Source organism: Phyllostomus hastatus, unplaced genomic scaffold (genome assembly GCF_019186645.2).
Source record: "Phyllostomus hastatus isolate PE091 unplaced genomic scaffold, TTU_PhHast_1.1 phas_contig_90, whole genome shotgun sequence".
Taxonomy (NCBI): Eukaryota; Metazoa; Chordata; class Mammalia; order Chiroptera; family Phyllostomidae; genus Phyllostomus; species Phyllostomus hastatus.
This window is the reverse complement of record NW_025333984.1, coordinates 10,163,993-10,169,992: the sequence shown is the minus strand read 5'-3', so window position 1 is coordinate 10,169,992 and position 6,000 is coordinate 10,163,993.

The following is a 6,000-nucleotide window of genomic DNA, read 5'->3' as shown; positions in this document are numbered from 1 at the left end:
TCTAATCCCAGGACAGATACTGTTGCTCTTGCTTTTAAAATATCTCTTGCTAAGGATGGATTGTGTCTGGGGCCTAATATACTTATCACCCCCACACAGCCAACAGTATGTGATTACCACACAGAAGGTGGCCTGGGGGAAGTAGAAGGTATAAGGGGGATAAATGGTGATTAGAGGAGACTTGACTTGGGGTTGTAAACACATAATATAATATGCAGGTGATGCATTACAGACTTGTACACCTGAGACCTATATAATTTTATTAACCAATGTCACCCCAATATATTCAATAAAAAAGAAAATAAAGAAGCCTCCAGATGGGTTCTGTCCCTAACTGAGGTAAGAACAGAGATGCTAGAATCACAGGTTGCTTAAATTCCATAACTCCCAAATGTCAACCCTACATTAGAATCATTTGAGGAACTGGTTTTGTTTTTTTTTTTTTAAGACATACTGATATGAGAGAGGAACATCAGTTAGTTGCCTCTCACATGTGCCCAGACTGGGAACCAAACCCGCAACCTAGGAATGTGCCCTGACTGGTAATGGAACCAGTGACTTTTGGATGACACCCAGCCAACTAAGCCACAATGGCCAGGGCTTGAGGAACTGTTTTAACAACACTCCAGGCTCCTACCCACAAGAGAATCTGATTCAGTATATTTGGAGTTGGGTGCCTAAAGTTTTTCATTACCTCTGATTCTGATGATTCCCAGTTTGAAAAGTACTCATATAAGTATTACCACTAAGAACAACTGCTAACAGTTACAGAGTATTCGTATTGTTAAACTGAGTTCATTAACAAAAGGCTATTGTGAAGACTAGGTGAGGAAGTACAAGTGGAGCTCATCACCACTCAGAGGGAACAAAGTAACCTTGACCTACAGGCACTTTCTGGTTACCCATAAAAATATGAAAAATGTGACTAACACTGATTAACAAAATAAGGTTGATGTCAGGCTTAGTCATGAAAAAAAGAACAAAAAAAAATGAAAAAGTCTCAAGGCAATATGGAGCAGTATCCAAAGAAGTAGAGAACATTTGCCTCTCAAATATGATCCAATCCTCCTGGCTAGTATGACAACAGGTTGACTTCAAGGACTCTGCACTATACAAGAATGGGTCCGGATTTCAAGTTCAATATTGTCTCTCCTTCAGTACCAATTTAAGGTTAAACCAGACCCAAACAGACCTGCACCCTCTAAGTTTGAGTAGAAATGTTACGGGAGAAAGTCTCAGAAACTCAGTTCTTCTTGCCAACACAGTAAAGAATTACAGATCAAAAACCTATTAGTGTGCAGACAAACTTTATTAGTGCTAAGTTCTAAGGGAAAGCAAAAGTAAGGGTGGCAAGAGCAGGGTGGCCAGCCCTGGCTGGTGTGGCTCAGTGGACTGAGCCTTGGCCTGAAAACCAAAGGGTTGTTGGTTCAGTTCCCAGTCAGGCCACATGCCTGGGTTGCAAGCCAGGTCCCCAATAGGGGGCACATGAGAGGCAACCATACATGGATGTTTCTCTCCCTCTCTTTCTCCCTCTCTCTGAAAATAAATAAATAAATAAACAAACAAATAAAATCAATCCCTTTAAAAAAAGAACAGGGTGACCAAAGCTCAGCTGACCAGTGCCATAGGCCAGGTAGCCAAAAGGGGGTGGTCAGGGGCCTGATCAGAGGCCCCCTGGCCAGAGTCCAGCTGGCCAGACTCCCCCTCCACCACAAGTGGCAAAGGAGCCAACAGAACAAGTCCTTTGTAGTTGGCGGGATGGAGGTGAAGAAGTTACATATTGATTGATGGGTAAAGGTGATGCCAGCTTTTCTGGGGGAATGTGAATACCCAAACTTACATATGTGTGGGGGTGTGTTACCCCAAATCCTTATCTTGCTCCAGACTCTATTTGTTCATTTTGTATACATGCCTGGAGGCACGCAGTAAACCAAAGCTGTTTCATGGGCTTCACTGTGGACCTCATCCCCTTCCCCTTCCAGGCCTTAGAATGAATACACACTCTCAAGGTTTTCCTTTTCCCAGCTAGTGGAGATGATACACACAGACTTTTGAGGGGTGGCCCCCACTCCTGCACTATCATAATTTTGCTGGTGTTGTTCAGAATGCCTGGCAGCCTTATCGAGCCAGGCTCAGGACTACTGGGTCAGCAGTGAGACATGACTTCCTTTGCTCCATGTATTAAGTTCTTTATTAGATTGTAATGGTGAGGGCCCTTCTTTTATTTCCCCTCTGGCTGCTCATTCCTAGCTGCTATGCAACATACACTCCTGAAATAATAGGAATGCAAATCTTTGGGGACTTTGGGCTCAGGACTGCTGGGCCAATGGGTGAGACATGTCTCCTTCCTCCTCCCTGCCTTCGTTTACTGTCTATCCTACCTAATAGAAATATATAAATTAAATTCTTGAACATCTAAATCCTCCATGGAGTCTTCCCAGGTCAACCTGTTGAGAACAAGACTTCCCAAATCACACCTAGTCTAAGGTCATTCTTACCCTGAGTACTCACCATAATTTTAAAATATAACTGGACCCCAGATGCATGTGGTATGAATATTCATTTTACAAATCATTTCCTGCTTGTATCTTGTTAGCATGATCTTTTTTCTGTAGTACTGACATCTTGGATCAATTGTCCTGAGAAGCACAAAAGTTGCCTGCATAACAGTACCTAGCAGTGGCATATCTAATTACAACTCATATTCTTTAATAATGATATATGTAACCCTAGGAGATGAGTACCACTACATACTGCACAAAATTAGAATCATGAAGGCCTTGAATATAGTACAATATCATTCCAGTTAGAATTTTGGGGGGACATGGATAACAGTACCTCTTCCTTAACCTCTTACTCAAGTCCAAGGACATCTAGCTATCTGTAATCTGGAAAAAAATAACAGTTCTCAGATTAAGCTGGAGATAAGTACTAGGTTATTTTCAAGTTCCTGTCCCTGAAATGAAGGCTACTTCTGACTTATGCTGATGCATTTCTCAAGTTTATATGCCCTATCCTCAATCAAAATATTCTCCTTTCTATTTTCCTCTATTAAACACCTCTATTTAATAACCTATCACAGGAATTAAGCTTTGTTAGCCTGACCCAGGTAGAAATAATGGTCATTAAAGCTTAAAACAGTACCTAAGAATCAGAAACAAAAAGCAATTATTCTTATATTAAAGTTTATCTTCTCAGGTTACCACACTTCCTTTAGTCAGTATTTCCAATATCCCTTCTATTGTTATTCTTAATTATCATGTACATTTGTGTCTATAAATACAACAAAATCTGTATTCAATTAGCATGAATTAGTATCTTTCAAGTAGCTCTTCTTTTTATTCTCAACTCTAGACACAATAAAATCTCTTTGACCCTGACAGTGTCTCTAAAAATGTTACTTCAATTAAAGAAATTAAATGCTTAAACCATGCTTCTGATAAGTGATGAAAATATTAAGCAGCTGTAATATTATAAGCTTCAGTCTACCTGAGACAGCCTTGCAGATCAGGATCCATAAAAATGCAATAAAAGAAAATCAAAAGGCCGGGCACAACATTTCAACTAATGAGATCTTGTTTATGTTGCCTGTATCATGGGACTCAAACAACAGTTGCATGAGTTTCTGATCTTTACAAACATGCTTATAAAAATTAAGGCTTCATAAGTCCCACTTGATAAACCCTGTCCCAAATATACAAAATTTTTTTTTCCTGTACTAAACCAAACCATCAGAGACCTGGGTGCCAGGACCACATATTTCTACAATGGTAACATTGCAGAAATATCCTTACCAGAATGATTTGACATGTTGTCCATCAGCTAACATTTGGGGCCATTACAAAACATACACCTTTGTTTTATTTACTGAAAAGACAGGGTTTCTTCATTATGAGAATGCAAGTAAGTCTTTTAGGCTTCAAGCCAGAAAATGTTCTCCTCCATGACAGGCTTTTTATATGATGGTCACTGTAATTAGAGTACCTGACCACATTACCTTCTCTGTGTGGCCTGCCAGGTTTCTCAGACCTGATTCATAGCCCAGGTCTACATAGAATTTGGAATATTAACCTCATTTTAGGTACATTTCACCCAGAAATCAAATATTCTCATTTACTTTTTAAATACTGTACTATATGTTTTTACATAAATCCTTTTCTGGACATGGTAGGGTAGAAATTAAAAAAAAAAGGAAAAAAAGACTACTTGGACTTCCATACATAATTGGCTAAAGTGCTTCCTTGAAATAGAAAATGGCATTTTAAGACTTCTAGTCAGATTGCCTGTGTAGGTAAATGCAGAACTCAGAACCTTCTATAACCATATCAAAATTATAACTAAACTACAGAGACATCATTCAGAACCACCTGAAATCTGGCTGAATGGAAGTCCTATATCTAGGGGGTTAAAGAAGTCACATAAAACTGGTAGAAGAAACAAAGACACAGAAGGGCTAGTTCCATACCCACATGTGGTAGATAAAAATTGGGAGGGGTATCATGGCTGCAGAAGTAACCCCTGAGCTGCACACCAGGCCCTCCAGCTCAAAGTTCCAGTTCCAGGAAGAGAAGTACCATAACTTCTGAGTATAAAACCAGTGGGGGTTGGGGCTGAGTGAGATGAAGGCTTCTGGAGTCCCAGGTAGTTCCTCTTAAAGGACCCATGCATGGACTTACTCAGACTCACTCCCTCTGAGCTCTAGCACTGGGACAGCAGCTCAAAAGGCACCAGGGACATACAAGGAGGAAATGAATTGTCCGGCATCAAGCAAGGTCTGGAGGACCAGCTTCCCTTCACCCCACAGAGCTGGCAGGTAGGTGCCGTATCTGAGTCTCCATCACCCTGACTAACACTGTTCTGCCCTAGTAATTCCCTAAGTCATCACCCCACCCAATTTGCAGGCCCACCCAAGCCATTTCCAGTGGCTTTTCCATACAAACTGCCGGTTTTGGCTCCTGCTGCAGACTTTCCCAAAATCTCTCAAAGGTTCACAATTTGCAAACAAGCAGCTTCTGGGCTCACTGTGTCTCTTATCTCTATCTAAGTGGCCCCAGGCCCAGCATTTGCAACAGCTGGCCTTGGTTCAAGCTTGGCCTCTCCTAATCACTTTCAATTTCAGCACAAGTAGCAGCCATCTAAAGATCACTGTAGTTCATTCTGAGTGGCCCTGAGCAGGGCACAGGCAGTGGCTGACTGTGCACCTTGACGAAGGCCCCAGAGCTGGTGCACCCAGTGGACAGCTTCAGACCATGCAGGATTACAACCCTATAGCCTCCACAAGCAACACACTCAAGGGGTGGACTCAGTGAGCACGAGCCCCCTGAAGCAAGTCTTGCTCCATGAGGTCAGCTTCTACACAGCAACTTCTCTGTGGTAGTTACCACCAGTCCCCACAGCTCACCAGCCTGTGGGTCAGTCCCTCCCAGTGACACTAACAGCAATCAAGGCTCAACTATAACAGGACAGTGCACATAGCCCACAAAGAGTGCACCTGGAGTGCCTAGCTTGGGTGACTAGTGAGGCTGTGCCACTGGGCCCTACAGGACACCTAGTACATAAGGCCACTATATCAAGTCCAAGAGACAGCAACTCTACCTAATACATAGAAACAAACTTAGGAAAACAGCCAAAATGTGGAGACAAAAAAACAGGTTCGAAACTAAAGAAAAGGAGAGATCTCCAGAAAAAGAAGTAGAGGTAAGCAAATAAACAGACACCGAGTTCAAAACAATGGTTATAAGGATGCTCGAGAAACTTAGTGAGAACTTCAACAGCATGAAAAAGGACAAAGAAACCATAAAAAAGAACCAGTCAAAGATGAAGGAAACAGTAACTGAAATGAATAATTTACAGGAAATCAACAGTAAAGTAGATGAAGCCAAGAATCAAATCAGTCATTTAGAATATAAGGAAGCAAAAAACACCCAATCAGAACAGGAAAAAAAAAAAAAGGAATTCAAGAAATGAAGATAGTGTAAGGAGCCTCTGGGACAATTTCAA